The sequence below is a fragment of the Rhamphochromis sp. 'chilingali' genome (assembly GCF_963969265.1).
Source record: "Rhamphochromis sp. 'chilingali' genome assembly, chromosome: 2".
NCBI classification, from domain to species: domain Eukaryota; kingdom Metazoa; phylum Chordata; class Actinopteri; order Cichliformes; family Cichlidae; genus Rhamphochromis; species Rhamphochromis sp. 'chilingali'.
In genome coordinates this window covers 40,938,607-40,955,482 of record NC_137930.1, presented here as the reverse complement: position 1 = coordinate 40,955,482, position 16,876 = coordinate 40,938,607, and the positions used below count along the sequence as shown (strand labels likewise).

The window sequence follows — 16,876 nt, the reverse complement described above, 5'->3', positions numbered from 1 at the left end:
GTGGTTCAATGAGAGTGTGGGTGGTTCAATGAGAGTGTGTTTTTAAATCCTGCATGCTGCTCGTCACGTCTGCAGAATCATTCCCGTGAACATTGAAAGCAAACACGTGTCATTTTGGGGGGTTTTGCAGGAAGGACTGATGGTCACATGACACTGAGTGGTCCTTAGTAATTAAGCCTAACAATGGACTGTAATAAGCAGCAGCTGCACAAACAACCTCTGGGGTTGACTTTTTTTTTTATGGGATTTATCATCGGTTGATGGAGCACAACAGCTGGTGGAGGTGATTTAGCAGGTGTCATTAAACCACAGAAGAAGAAAAGAGTGTGGCGAGGTGACGTCAAAGCCCCAGTCAAAGCGCCAACAATGGAGGCGTGTGGGAAACATGACGTTCAGCTCTGTGTAACAGTTTCGATGCTGAGGACACGCCCTGATTATCGCTGAGCTTCACCCTGCATCTCGCTCAGATCAGCAAACTTTTAAAACAGATGGATTTACAGAGTGACTAACATAAAGAAAGTAAGAAAAGAGCAATTTTATTTAGCTGAAAATGATTCACAGATGGCATCATACGCTGTAACAGCTACAGAAATGGAAATGAATGGGAGCCGACTCTCGCAGATGTGAAGGGGACAGTTTTTCCTCTCTACATTTATCATACAGACCTGTCCCACACTCACAGACGAGTGGAAGTAAATCCAACAGATTATGTTTGAAGTCTTTCACACCAAAATTTCCAAAGACAAAAAGTGGCTGATTTGGACTCTTTGGAAAGAAGACGGGTTGTTTTGGCAGCAGCGTGGATGCTAATGAGACACTGGGGGAAAAATATCCTCCCCTCATGAAAGATGGGCAACGGCAGTGCCACAGTTGGCTGCTTATGAGAGATGAACAAACTGTGTTTAATAAGCTTCATGGGCTTGCCTCTCATTGCCTTGCAGTCTGGACCTCACGCTGAGTCCGGTTCGGCCCTCAAAACAAACTGATGAGTCAGCTTTTGTGCATGTGTAAAAAATTCAGACCTGACTGAAGAAAGAGAGAGAAGGGCCAGACTCTGATGGACTCTTTGCAGTAAGTGATGTCACTGTCCATGCATGCATCCACTTCCTGCTATTTATGAGGGCCAAATTAATGTTAAACCACAGTCCACGGCCTCGCCCACAAACCAACCAGTAATTCTCAGTTAAAGGTGCAGTTTATCAACACATGTTTAGTCAAGAGGAAGGGCGGCACACCAAAGATGCATTAAACATGCATCCCTACATGACACCAAACTCCATAACTGACTGAACACAGGGGAAAACAACCGCGGTGAGAGAGCAGCCATTTAAACTACACAATTTAGGTAACGAGCAGGGAGCAGAGCTACTGTTTCTCCATGTAAAACACTGAATTATCAGAGGTTTGGAGATCAGGGACAGGACCAAAACACTGCTGCTGGGAGCAGGCTTTTTAAAATGGCCGGATGTAGACAGGAACCATTTAGCAGCTGACATGTGGACAGACTAGCCCATGGGTTTAACCAATCAGGTGGAGAACACATTCTATCTGTTTTGTCCTCGGTCTGTTCCAGGATCCCATCCCGCTGTCTGGATAGGTGATGAGCCACCTCGGCTGACTCCTTTCGATGTGGAGGAGCCTGCCTCTCAGGCCGAGCACAGACAGCTTTGAAGGAAGCTTTATTTCTTTTGTTTGGATCATCTGATAATGCCACCATCAGGAAAACTGGACCAGACTGTGAATCGAACAAAGGCAGAGGGTCTCCCCAGACAGATGGGCTTATGGCTGAGACCCTGCCTGAAAGAGCCTGCCCTGCAGTGTTCCCACCACCCGGCTGAGGTGCTATAGGGGTCTGATGATTTGTCACTGGGAAGGTAACCAGAACAGCTTGTAAGGACATAATTTACTTTATTTCGATGACAGATTAATCTGCTGATATGCTTCCAGTATTTTCTGATAACAGGGAGAGGATAGAGTCCTGTTTCAAAGAGTCTGCTCTTCTGGATTTAGTTCTTCTTGAGGTAAAAACACAGACATTTCCCAGTCAACCAGTTCAAATCATTCACGCCATGCCCAGTTTATCCACTGAGCAGAGAGATTTCAACACAACGCCTGTGTTAATGCTGTTTAAGTGCTGTGAATGGAGTATAAAGTGGGTATGTAGCACTCAGACTGCCGTTATTTGCACTGTCGAAGTGTAAAGTCCTTCAGAAATGCAAACATTGTTAAAAACAGATCGAACAGATGCCCAGCAAACTCTCCTGAGAGCTGAAAATCCTTGTGGAAATATCCGCCTGATTCATGCAGTAGTTTGGGAGATTATCTGCTGTTCCTGCGTGCATGTCCTGCAGTATCCACTACATCATGCATATGTTAATGCACAAGAAACTGTCACAGGCAATAAGAGTAAAGCTGCTGAGCTTAATCTACTGCCTGTCCTACTTTTGTGTTTCACATCCCGTCTCTCCTCTTGGTTTCCTTTGTCTCGCTCTCCTCTTAAAGCCTCTCACCTGCTTCGTCTCTTTAACGTCGCTCTTCTTCTTCTCTCTTGAAAATTTTTGACAGACAGGTGAGGTGAAAGGTGGCGTGTGGTGACGGAGACGTGTGATCTTGTCGCTGTTTGAGACAGCGTGATGGGCTTTGTGTTTACGCCGAGCTTTAGCTGGCTGCCATCGCAGGACTGCATCATGTCCTCAGAGAGGACACGAGAGCGTGACACGGAAGACATGACTGTGTGGTGGCTGTAGAGAGTGATCGGGTGTGACAGGCCGACTGCAGAGTGACTTTCAAACAGAGGCCACTGAGTGTGTGTCTGTGTGTGGGTCTGCGTGTCTGTGTGTGCGTGTGTGTTTACACAGGCACATTATGACAAAACTCACTCACTTGAACACATCCTCTAAGCATCTCCAAGGAAGGCTGTCACTGATGAAGGTCAAGTGATCTCAGCTTTCTCAGACCTGCTGCTAAACTTCACAAGTTCCCGGGCCTCAGCAGAACCAGACCCTCCAGAACTTGGTGGAGGCTGGACCAAAAAAATAAAACTCACAGGAATGCAGTGCTTCATCCGTCCATCCACTGCAGGCCTGTCTCTGTGAGTGTGTGATGATGTTGCTGTATTTCTGTATTTTGAGTCCCATGTGCTCGTGTCCCGGCCAGTCCAGCTCATAGAAACTATGCGGGGACGTTATACTCTCCAGGAAACTGCTGATATCTGTGAGTCCTTCTGTTGATGATTATGATTATTTTTCTTTATGCTAAGACGATGACCGTTTCTCTCTAACTGATAGAGTTACAGGAGGAACTGTTGGTGCTGAACAGACCAATGACAGTAGCTGTAGATCTCTAAAAAAGTGAAAGGTCAGATTACACCGCTGGTTATGGCGCAGATTTCCAGCTGAAGCATAAATCCTCAGTAAGCTTGGAGCCTGTATTACAGCTTTATGCTGAAATACAGGCAGAGATCGGTGATGATGGTGCGGACTGGTTAGTGTGGGTCTGTGAGTAACTGCACAAACATGAGACCTTACTGAGACTCAGACTAGTTTATAAGCTTATTTTTGTGTCTTTGTTAAATCTGATCTTTGTGTTTGAATCGCCTGCACATACCAGCACACACACCTGCTCTCACATGAGAGACCAGAGCTGTGTTTATGAGAGGACCATCCTGACCTAAACCAGCCTGCCAGTGACCTGCGGCTAAACTGAGTCTGCACCCTCAAACCTCACCTAACCTTCAAACTGCTCATTCCAGAGACAGAAGTACCATCACTCACACACACACCGTACCATCGCACACACTCACACACACCTGCCCCTTCGCCCTTTGCTGCCTCGTCGTGGCAGATGCCATGTGAGGCATGAGCCAACTGCCGTCGAGCTCTTTGTTAGTTTTAAGGATGCATGAGGAGAGGGTTTACCACACGAGGCTGGTTTTTAAAGGACATCACCACCATCAGCCCATGACCTTCCTGCAGTTTTCCTACTAATAATTACTTCGAGTGACCTGAGGATCAGCTCCATCTGTCTGACTTCAAACCTTCACGTTTACTGGGTGAAAACTTAAAAAGTAGGTTTGCACCTCTATAGTGCCTTTTGCTTTGGGTTTTATGAAGGGCTTTCATTTATGCCTCCTTCTGTCATCACACAGTCACAAACGTGCATGCATGTACGAGGCTTTGGTCGTACATGCACGGGTACAATCGTGTTCTGGAGGCTTAGGAGACCTGGCTGTTGTCAGCTCTGTTACCTGCTCAGCTTTCAGCTCAGTCTTCAGCTCAGGCATCAGCTCTGTTTCCAGTTCACCCATTAGCTCTGTCACCAGCTCAGTCAGTTGCTCAGCCATCTTTTCAGCCACTTCCATCCTCTGCTGGAAGCTCCGGTGAGCTCATTCAGCCAGCAGGGGACTGCATCTCTGGTGTTGGCCAGAGGGGCCGATGGCGCGATATGGCAGCCTTGCTTCTGTCAGTCTGCCCCAGGGCAGCTGTGGCTACAACCGTAGCATGCCTCCACCAGTGTGTGAATGTGAGAGTGAATGAATAGTGGCATTGTAAAGCGCTTTGGGTGCCTTGAAAAGCGCTATATAAATCCAATCCAATAATAATAATAATTATTATTATTATTATTATTAATAAATCCCGGACAGACTGTTTGCACTGCACTGCCCCAGCCGTTGCATCCTGTGCCGGCTGTGTGCCCCATGCAGCTACAGTTAGCGTCCCTTCTGCTGGAGGTCTCCATACCTGCTGGCCTTGCCTTTGTTCCTGCTGGAGGCCCAGGAGAGCCCCTTTGTTCACCTGGAGTCAGGGTCAGCTCCTGAAATGTTTATTAACTGTTTCCTGGGCTCCTGTGCCTTTCGTGGGCCTTTTGTTTCGGACTGTTTGAGTTCCAGGTTTTCTTGTGAACATTTTTGTTTTATTGATCAGTTTCAGGGTCAGTTTTAGGTTGTTTATTTAGTCTCCTCTTGTTTGCCTTAGTATTTTTCTATCAGTTCATTCGTGTCTGCATTTTGAGTCCACTCCTTACTACATACAGTCTGCCTCAGCCAGACTGTGACAGAATATTTGCTGAAGTTTAGGATGCTCAGTCAAATTAATCAGCTCTTCAAACTTAATACAACACGCATGGAAGCCATGACCCAGAAAAGTGGATTCACATCAAATTTTAAACCTGGCTTTAAACACTGAACATCTTATTAATCTCTTAATTAATATTTTACTCATGAACAGAAAGACTGAGCAGGCACAGGTTTGGTTTTGACTCATCTTTGAGACCGGATGTTTCAGACTCTTTCCTCCACTCTGTGAAACCTGAGAAGACTGATGACAGGAACCTGAGGGCATCAGTAAAGGCATTGACGGGTTCATATCCAGACTCATATCCACCACCACTAAAATAATCAGAGTATTTTACCCTGAAACAAAGCGCTTTACCCGTGCAGGAAGTAGTTAGCATGGTGACAAATGAAGGTCAGAGAGCGATGATGGCAGAGCCAAAGACAGCAGAGGAGTTGGGGCAGATTTAGCTGAGGAGTGCAGTCTGCTGCCTCAGAAACCACTTGATCAAATCCTGCCGAGCACTCATCTCCCTGCAGGGCTCGTTAAAGTTTCATCTCCACTAATCATCAACCGGCAGAGAGATGGAGCAGATGTACTGTACGCTGCCTGACCTAAGATGTTTCCTCTGAATTAGACTCAGACCCTCGTAATACCAGGACTCTGGAACAGCATGCATGAAAAAATATGTTTGAAAAAGTCATGCCTGCAGGTTACCGCGCGGAGGTGTTCGTGTGACAGCGGCAGGAAGTTCCCGAGCGTTCAAGTCTTTCTTTGATTTGATGTGTTTCCATCGTCTCGTGTTCAGACATGTTTGTATGAACTTCTTCTTACGGTCATTACATTTAGCACGCTCTTTGAATTTTGGTTTAAAGGTACCGGCTTTACAGCCACCGCTCAGACGCTCCAGGCAGCAGCCATCATAGAAGTCCTGGACTCAGCCGTCTACATCAGATGACAACCGAGGCCTCGGTTTGCTGCTCCACTTCGTGGAGATTTATTCCATTAAGGGACCATTTTCAACTCATTAGCCTCTGTTTAGATAACACTTTTATTTGTAACATTAGCTAAAATATTTTTCCATATTTTCTTTAATAAACGTTAATATTTTTATTAGAATTTTAGACAGCAAGTGTTCATGAGTCACGTCTGCCCTGCAATATCTTTAGCTGCACTTGTAGCTAGCCTTTCATACCATCTGTTCAGATTTGTGTTCGATCATTTTATTGTATTACATTGAATTTTTACAGGCTGTGTCCACAGGCAGGGTTTTCTCTTCAACTTCAACTTCATGAACATGAAGCCAATTTTTTGAGTACAATGCAACTGAAGTATATAAAATCAAAGATTTATTTATTTATTCAAACAATTAATCTTTAATTAAAATGTGCTCAGTGAGAAATGAATGTGTAAATTATATGGAAAATTTCAAATTAAAAAGTGAGAATTTCAATGTGAAGTTGAAATTCAGAGTCTTTTCAGCACAGAGTTTTTTCCTTGCTAAGGTCACGACACAAACACAAAATATAACCAATCAGGATCGAGAGTGTGCAGACATGACAACATCAACACTGTAAATACCCACGGAGCACGAATGCATCACTTGTTCCCAACTAATAAATAACACATTCACACAGGACACACTATTACACACACACACACATGCACACAAACTCACACATTAATATTTAGTGTTTCTCCGATAAATCAGATCGTCTGTTTTCCTGCTCTCATTTATCGCTGTGCAGTGTGTTTGTGTCTGTGTGTGCATGTGTGTCTGCGGTGGTGTGTGTGTGCAAGTGAAGGTGAAGAATATTAAAATGAAATTACAGCGAGGCTGAGTGAGTCTAAATGCCCTCATTACTGACTGTCAGGCAGCACGATGTATTCGCAGTGACAGACACACACACTCAGGCCCTGCTGGAACGAATGAATCCAATTAGCTCTGCTGTACATCCTGACAAACACACATTAAAAGTGTATATGGTGATTTATAAGAGCTTCCATCAGCCGTCCATGCAGAATGTATGTTCCCTTATCCTCCCACTCTGACCCTGACTTGTCAGTCATGGTGTAACAGACTCACAGATCCCTCAAGAGTTATTCAATTATCAGGTCTGCATTAACGGGGATAAACAAAGCACAAACACACACACACAGACACACCTATGTGAATACTCAGCGCACATTAATGCTCACTAAACAGAACTGTGTGGCGTGGCAGAAAAACAGGATACCAGTGGAAATAAACTTCCTCAAACCTGGAGAAGCTTTCGTGAGTGGGGGAACAGAATGTGTATTTCAGCTTTAGGGGGCTCACACTCTTCTACAGTGAGGTGGGTCCATCCTTCAAGAACCCAAGAGGAGCAGTGCAGATCATTGAACCAGCTCCTTGCAGCCTCGAGGGCGTGTGAGTTTTTCCAGACAGTCTGCTTGTGTTTTCTGGACCTGGAGAAGAAATCTGACTGCAGCCCCTGTAGACGTGCTTGGTTTGCATCACCATAATGGACAGACGGGTGGGCCTCACAGCCTGTTTGATGTGTTTCTGTGGGTGTTACCAAGCAATGACTCCACTGCGGCACTTTTGCCGGGGTGAAAATCAGCACCTCCAAGTCTGAGGCCAGGGTTCAGAGAAGCAGAGCGCTGGGGTGAAGACTGAGGAGAGTGTGAAGGATGTTCTGCCCTCACCTGCTGTACCGAGGTGTGGGCGGTGACTGAGGTGGAAATGGGCTTCCACTGAAGGAGTGTGAGGGCTGTCCATAGGAGAAGAGCCATTGCTCCTTCACATCAACAGCCGACCACAGCTGGGCTGGTTTGACAGCTGGGCTGCATGGCGCCTGGGTGACCAGCACCGGGACATTACGTCTCTCTGCTGACTTGGGAACGTCTGGAGAAGGAGTACAGTTTATGACCTTCAGATGAAACTGCTAAGCTGCTGCTAACTTTATAACTCAGCTGAACCTGAATCCTCTCGTTCAGGGACGCCTCGATTGGCTGTGCTAATCCTGTTATTGGAGCCTTTCAGTGTTTTTAACTCAGCCATGTCTCAGACTGATTTTGTGTGCAGAACTGTTTGTTATCAGTTAGAGGATAATCAATGTGACATGTCATAAGCAAGCGATCATGAAGTGATCACAAATCCATGGTTGATGAATATGAAATGCAGATTTTGTGATGGGCCATTTAATTATGATTAGTCATCTACGGTGTGTAAATGCTCCACATGTCGTCATGAGTTAGGCACGCAGTTTGAAACCTGCGAGTGAGTTCATTCATTCACTCATGTGTAATAAATGATTTATGATTTGAGTACTTGTTGGTGCACATGCCTCGACAAACTTTTGATCTGATTATGAGATTTATTGTGCATGAAAAATTAAAGTGCAGACACTCCAAGGAAAATAGACAGGTTAACACGGCGGAGTCACACCTGTTTAAAGAACCACCCCATCAACTCATCAGCACAGAGAAAACACAGGAATAAAAGTTCCACACAACAACAAGACGCAGTGAAGCTCATCGCTCCATCAAGAGCACTGCAATCGCATCATCACACCCATCACTGCTGACATTATAACGAGTTCAGCTTTCAGCAGCTCAACATTACACGTGTGAATACTTCAGGGTCCCTGGACCACTGCAGAACCCCCACATGTTCACTGATGAGAGGATATAAAACTTGAATAAAAGTCTGTGGATGCAGAGTAGTGAAGCTCAACATCAGGTTCCATGTTCAGAAGCAATCAGTAGCGCAATTAGTGCTCACATCAGAAATGTCTGACAGCAGGATGGACTGTCCCTTTAATCCTTCCAGCTGCAGCGTGCTCCTAAATCCAGAAATAATCCAGGACCAACAGAGAGCTCTCGTGTGCACGTTTCCTGTCCCTGCCCTTGTAAAGACCTCAGGACACGAATGCGACACCGCCGGGCGCTGCACGTACGTAGATATAATTAGAAAAAGATTTAGTGCATGAGAAAGTGCAGAGAAAAGCCCCGCAGCATGAGGGTAACTGAAATCAGATAACTATAAAACAAGCAGGATGCTCACATCAGTAACACTGAGCTGTAACAGTGGATCATAAATCCATATATATTATATAAGTGCTTGAGTATATGAGTATCACTTTGCTTTCTACTCATTTAGATGAATAGAGCACCTGAACAGCAGTGTGGTGCTTTGAGCAGAGTCTATTTCACATGAATCTGAGGACATATATGAGGTAAAGTGTTGTGGGGCTCCACAGGGATCCATTTTGGGTCCCGTGTTAATCACCATGCTAGCCCTAGGGCTAATCGTGCAGAGCGATGGCCTTGGCTGCCTAGTCTCTGTGTCCTGTTAAAGCCCATCAGCTCTGATGACTCACACACTCGCTCTGCTTCATGGTGCAAAATAATCCCACCCAGCATAAGCACCGCCATTGGACCTTTGACTCAGAGCAGGTCATCCACGCTGTCCTTTGTCCTCCACATCAGTCATCCTCTCACACAGTTGAGCTTCACCTGAAATCTGAAGAGCTCAGACAGACGAACTCTGCAGCCTCTTCCTCTTCCTCTCTTCTTCTCTCCTTAAATTTTTTAAAATAATGAAAGCCTTCTAAAAGTTTGACCTCCTTTTTTTCATGTGTGTGATTGTAAGAATACTTGCTTTCTCTCATTTCCACTGAGTTAATAGTGATAACAACTGAAATAGTCACTTAAGGTAACTAAAGGTAAAGTAATAAAGGTCCCGTTTTTGTAAAGTTCCTGCTGATGATTAACTGTGCAGTTCTCTGCAACTCCAACACTACTCAAATTTCATTAGGAGCCATTACTCTGACATTACCATTTGTAAGGCGAGTAACTACAGACTGGGGCAAGGAGGTTCATAAATGATTGGGAGGGTAAGTTAGCTCATGATGTCAGTGTGTTTCCTTCCTGTCCTCCTCAGTATTTGGAGCTGTTATGGGTCTAAAAGCAGAAGAATTCCTTTTTCTAAATTCTGTGAACTGATCCTTTAATAACTTCTAACTTAACTTGTGATAGACTTGTTGGAGCTTTCCGCCGGGACACATCTGGCAAATGTGAGGATTTATGTGCATCAGATTCCTTGTGACCCCCATCAGACTGAGAATGCTCGCTGTAATGACAGCGGGGCGTATGCAAACACATACACACACTCATTTGCCGAGGTGCATGGCACTAAACTGCTTCCCCAAACCCACCAGCAGCGACGGAGGCGGCGGCTCAGTGCTGCTTTAAGGCGAGCGAGCCAATCTAGCAGCGGCAGCGCTCCATTACACGGTCAGTGAGGTGGGGTGGTGCCGTGATGGAAATAGCTGCCTCTTTTCTGTAGGTCACAGAGGACGCCGGTACACGCACCAGGCCCGTCCGCTCGCGCCGACGTGCTTGTGATTCATCTCATTTCCTCTGCACTCGTCTGAAGCCTGCTTTCCAGGTTGGGGGGGGGGGGGGGGGGGGCAGTAAGACGAGCTCACCCTGTGAAGATGGTGCAGAAAGCAATATAACCATGAGTGTGACCGAGGGCGAGCCATCCTGATGCAGACGCTGGCTCGTCAGCTATGCTAATATGTAAATATGCAAATGAGCATTCCCACTCAGGGACTCTTAATTAAAGAAACAGCGAGAGAAAACAAAGCAGCAAGATCACCAGACACAGACAGGAAATTGTGTGCACCCAGGTTAAACATTCAGGAGGAGCGCCACGGTGATGCCACCAATCAGAGAGCAGCCCCTACCTGCCGCTCGCCCTCATATTCAGAACAAACAGCGCCATGTTTGCTCACCAGGATCTAAATCACTCCAGAGTGCTGTTTGCAGTTCAGAGCAGCTTCAGTGCCTTGCTTTGTTCTCAGCCCCAGAACCACAGCCGGAACCACAGGCCCAACTAAATACTCACGCCCGAGCCCTCGGACCAAACCGCCACCATGGCCGCCTCAGAGAGACCACACCTCTGATACCGGACGCAAACACCACCTCTGTGGAAGCACTGAAGAGAGAACATCCACCAGGTCACTGCAGCCACGTGCTAAACAAGTTTCTAAAACCCAGTCACGTCAAGTTATTCATGAGCATGGTGGACCAACGTGCCACACAACTAGCTGGAAAAAAGCAAAGCAAGAAAATACTGAAGACTAGAAGAAAGAAAAGTGTCAGAAACTAAAGATGTAAAGACTTCAAACAAAGATTTTAAAGATGAGTGTTGGAGAGGTCATAATTTGAAGAGCCAGACCGCTGAGCTGCTGACCTTAACGAGCTGTTAGCACTGTGCTTAGTTAAAGTTCAGAAAGGTAAGAGTGCTGATCCATGTACTCACTTCAAAACAAACAATAAAATGTTAAAATCAATTCTAAAGCGCACTAAAGTGAAAAAGAGGGAAACACAATCTCGTTTACGAGCGCCTGTCCGGAGAAGAGCTGCAGATGCTGGAATCAATAATCAAGCCTGGACGAAGTGAAAGCATGAATTACTTCATCAAAGTCAGCAGATGAGAGAATGTTTTTAGTCTCTGCAAGTCTAAAAGATGATTCCCTTTCAAGTCAGGTGTTATAAGTACAGTTATGTATACCAGGCATGAACAGGTCCACACCTGTATATGGACAAACCCTCAGCAGCCATGATGGACACAAGGACAGCAAATCATGTAAATTAACAGGTGGTGTATACCAGCGGTCCTCAAACCCCGGGCCTCGGACCGGTACTGGTCCGTGAGTCGTTTGGTACCGGGCCGTGAGAGTTGAGGCTCCGGTGTGAAATGTATGGTTTTCAGGGTTTTTATCGGTTTTCAGCGTTATTTTGTTATCGTTTTTATTGTTAACTCGGTTTTCCTGGGTCTTTTCACGTGTGTTATGAATAAATCTTCTTTTTTTCGGTGCCGGTACTAGTTTTATTTTGTTGTATTTATCCGCGACACATTAAAGGCCGGTCCGTGAAAATATTGTCGGGCATAAACCGGCCCGTGGCGCAAAAAAGGTTGGAGACCGCTGGTGTATACCATGACTCCGTGCAGAGATCTGCAGGTGAAGCCTGAGTGCACACAGGTGAGTGTGTGCACTCAGCGGGAGCTCTGAGAGGTGCCGCCGTCTTTGGCTCAGTGAAAATGAACAGTAGGTCTGACTGTGCTCTTATTTGAAATGCAAATAAAGTCCAAAAACCTTTTAGAGCACCCCGTAGGTTTCTCCTACATTACCTGTGGCAAAGGCCAAATTTAATTACTCCTTCTGTCACTCAGAGTCCCTCTCCCAGCAGTCGTTTCATCCCAGCTGCTTTTCAGCCTCAGTGGGAGGCAAGCCACCCTCCGAGGCCGCCGAGACCCGGAGGACCTGCGGGATTCCCATGATTATGCAGCTCTCCGCTCTCCATCCGGGGTTAATGGAGGCTAAAAGGAAAAGAACGAGCCTGCTCCGGATTCTTTTTACAGGCAATCAAACACGATTCATGCTCCATGTGTGATACCGGCCGTCACCTGCAGTGCACTCTGAGGGGAGGGAGGGGACTCGTTGGGGGGGTCGTGGGGACATTTATTTGGATTTTTGCCTTCTGGCTTTCAGGTTCTTTTGGTGGTCTTACTCCAACTCCCACTCACTGATGTATCTGCTGCTTCTCCATAGGTCACACTTAGACACCGAAACCACAGAAACCTCCTGCTGTTGTCACCGAGAGGAGCTTGTAAAAACCTGGGAGCTGTCTGCAGGGGCAAAGGATCATCTAAATACTCCACCAATAACCACGTCATGACTTTCGGGCCATGCCGCGCCCACCCAACAGCTGACATAACCTCTCCATATGTGGGCAACCCAACATGAGCCACTGCCCGAACTGGACTGTGGACTTCTCTGCCAGGTTTCTCAGTGAGTCCTAAAAGCAGCCCAGGTTAGGTCCCGAGGAGTCATCGAGGAGTTGAGTTGCTGAATCAGCTGATTGAAGAGTGGAGGAGCTTTCCTGCATCATATGTTGGAAATACACATTCTTAAAAACAACCTTTGCACATGTGGGAGCAATAAGAGCATCACCTTCACAGGTTCTTCACAGTGAAGAGATCCAGCCTGCTGTGGAGGAGCATTGCTGCTGCTGAAGCAACAAGCAACTTTTGATGGGAAGAGAGCTCAGCCCAGCAGGCAGGTCAGCTGTTTACATGCTTCTCTCTAAGTATGCTCAACCCGCTGAACTGATACCCACATGGAGGACAGAATATGTGACTGAAAGCTGACAGCAGGACGGATAGAGACGGTAAACCCCGGAAAACTGGCAGAACAACCTCGGGATGAGTTCTCTCCGGCCACCGTGTGAGAATTAAATATGCCACTGGTGCACTAACAAAGGATCTCAGTTCAACCTTCAGGTGTTAGCACCTTTCCTCGAGATTACCAAACCGTCCCACCCGCATCGCTGTTTGTTTCATCCAGATGGTTTGAGGTCTGGATTCTGGGAATACCTTTAGCTTGGAGCCCCTTCTGGGGATTTTAAAGGTTGCCTGGCATTTACATGTAAACAGCCAAGTGACTTCAATGTGAGTCACTGTGATTCTTACACCTGCTTCAGAGGTTTTCCTCTGTATTTCTATATTTCCTGTATTTTTCAGACTATAAGGCACTTAAAATTCTTTAATTTTCTCAAAAATCGACAGTGCGCCTTATGTATGAATTCTGGTTGAGCTTACTGACCTCAAACCGATTTTTTGTGGTACACGACACTCAAAAATCTGCTTCAACATAATATTATGGTGTGATTATAAGGACCCCAAAATGGCACCTTTTAAGAGACATGCTTACGGGCCGAAATCGGCCACCTGTCAAACTCAGACACTGAAGATCGAGAATTTGATGGATTTCTGGACGAAGAATGAACTGAAAAAGTGAGTGTTTTGTTCTGTATTTTATGTGTTACAACTGAACAATGTTGAGAGTTATCGTGAATGAGTTGATTAAAGTTTGAATTATGTAACAGTTTTGTTTTGCTTAATGCACCTTATAATCCGGTGCGCCTTCTGTAACAAAATAGACCCGTTCATTGATATTGTGCCTTATAATCCGGTACGCCGTATAGTCCAAAAACTACGGTACATTATCAGTTGTAATCACACATAAATAAATCCAGGACCAGGACAAGAGTGGGAGAAGATCCACACAAGGACCCTCTGGCTGTTTGCTGACCACTGTTTCATTATCAGCTCATTTTAAAAAAAGACCTGATCTCCTCTTTAAAGGCTGAAACTGAAGTCCACATGAAGAGGTGGTTGCATGAATCTTATCTGGACCAAAGCTTCACTTTGTTCACTTTACTGTTTCACCATAGGCACCAAGTGTACTAGGGCTGGCATCTGGAACAATACACAGCTAAAAATGTCATATTAAATTAAAATGTAATATATTTCCAAAGCATAAAGAGTACTTTATGAAACGTACCTGTACATAACGTTAACATTCATGTCACAGAGCTTGAATTTCCACCAAACCGCACCAGCGGAGCTCAGGCTGCACTCCCGGTCATCAGATACATGCACGAAACAAACGTTTGACCTTTGAACTGCACCCCGACACTAACACAGAACCAGTGAAAGGACGCTAGCAGTCACAGTGATTGAATGGTTCTGTCTGCTCGAGCAAGTAAGCAGCCTTGGTATTAGCATTCAGAACTACCTGAAAACAATCCAGGGCAGATTTATTAGTTGAGGAAAACAGCGATCGACAGAAATCCATACAGGACAAGACTGAGTACATCAACTTACACCATCTTACACCCCAAAAATCCCTCCATAAGCTTCAACTGGTTCAAAACTCTGCTGTTCGCATTATTATCAGAATCCCCTCCTACCAGCACATCACCCCTGTTCTTCAGGAACTTCACTGGCTCCCAGTGAAATTCAGGATAATATACAAACTTCTTCTGCTCACCTTCAAGACCCTTCATAACCTTGCTCCTCCTTACCTTTTTGACCTGTTAAGCACTACCTACCCGCTACTACTGCCCACTCACTTTGATCTTCTTCTTCTTCTTCTTCTATCTCGTGCCTTCTTTCCACCTCACCACAGTGGGAAGGAGAGCTTTCAGCTGCTCTACTCCCAAGCTGTGGAGCTCTCTACCCCCAGATTTAAGAAACATTGATTCCCTCCCCCTGTTTAAATCTTTAACTCAAAACCTATCTGTTCAAATCTGAATATTCACTGTGAACCCACTGTTTGTTTTTGTTTTTATTGTCCTTCATTTTGTCATCTCTATTATATGTTTTATTCTATTGTTAGGTGTCCTTGGGTGTCTTGAAAGGCGCTTTTAAAATAATTTAAATAATAATAATAATAATAATAATAATAATTATTATTATTATTATTATTATTATTATTATTATTATTATTTTATACTTATTATTTTATACTTATTATTATTAATAATTATTATTATTATCATTATTGTTAATATCTATAGAAACTATATACCCTGGCAGCAGTCAGGGGGCCCGTTAGCATCAATAATAACCCGATCGATATATCAATGACTGATAAACATGTGTCAGAGTTGACTGTATGTCCACTGTGTTCGCTCATTATCTTCGTGCCGCTGTGACGGCTCGCCCTACTCTAACTTCAAGTTCCTCTTCATGTTGTAAGCCTGACTCATGCAGGTAATCAGTCCTTGTTACAGATGTCTGTGTTTATTTGTATGAAACATCTGGAAACACCGGCCTCACTGTGTGACTGCACATCTGATATTTCTGTTTCTCTGCTGAAGCAGCTTCATCACTCAAAACCACGAAGAGACAGCATGTGCTCACTTTAATCAGACAAGTCCATCAAGTGCTTAACCTCCACCCTCAAGGCTGAGTGCGCACACACACATACACACTAACACACACATACACACTAACACACACACTCCCCACTCATAATGAATAAGCTTGATGAGATGAGTCTGACCTCAACTCTGTGCTGAATGTATGAAGGTGCTGGAAGGAAACAGTTTGAATCATTAAATGATGGCAGTGAGCTCTGTGAGCTCAGCCTCAACGGCCAGGCTGAACCAATGAAAATGCTGAAAATGTGTAGCAGGAAATAAAAAACCAAACAGGGACTGACGGACTGAAGGTGGCGATAAAACTGACCTACAGGAACAGGAGGCCTGATTCCAGCCTGAGATCTTCTCCCAGAGCTCGACTAACAGGTTCAGGTTCAAATGGTCATCAATCCAAACAAAGCTCTCGGATATTAATAAAATGACTGACCTGTAGTCTATGAAGAACATCCTCACGTAGCTCTTCCTGTTCTCCAGATGGCTCAGCACTCTCTGTGAAGGGCGATGGACCGATTTGCTCTGTAAGCAAACTACTACCCCTCCGTGGAGGGAGGGGGGTAAAGAGTCTCTGATGTACAGTTTTCGTCATATTTTCTCACCACTCTGGCTCTTTTCTTCTCACATTTTCATATTTGGAACTTTATTATATTAAGATAAACTTGATTTTTCTAACTGAGGGACAGGAACATATGCACTGTGAGTGCTTTTGAGGTGATGATGAGATTAAGCTTGACTGTCTTCAGATGCAGCTACTTCAATGGAGAAGCATAAATCCAGATGTTTAGAAGACCCGACCTGCACATGTGGAAAAATAGAGATTTCTTCTGTTTCAGAGTGTAAATATTTCCTGCAGCTGTGGGTTTGAAACTGTGCATAGCGTTATTTCTGATGATTCCTCTAAGTGTGTGGCACCTTTGCAGTATCAGTCACATGACCTAGCAGCTCTGTCTCAGGTCAGGTGCTGCCTCCATCAGTGGATTCAGCTCATACTCACGCAGATAAAAAAAAAAAAATCCAATCATGTGTGAGCATTTTCCCGGCAG

General features: G+C 45.1%; 1 protein-coding gene across 1 annotated transcript in view; it reads right to left on the bottom strand.

The window, feature by feature from the left end:
* The window catches only part of gfra2b (GDNF family receptor alpha 2b), a 159,340-nt gene that overhangs the window by 19,704 nt on the left and 122,760 nt on the right, over positions 1–16,876 (bottom strand). The window lies entirely within an intron of this gene.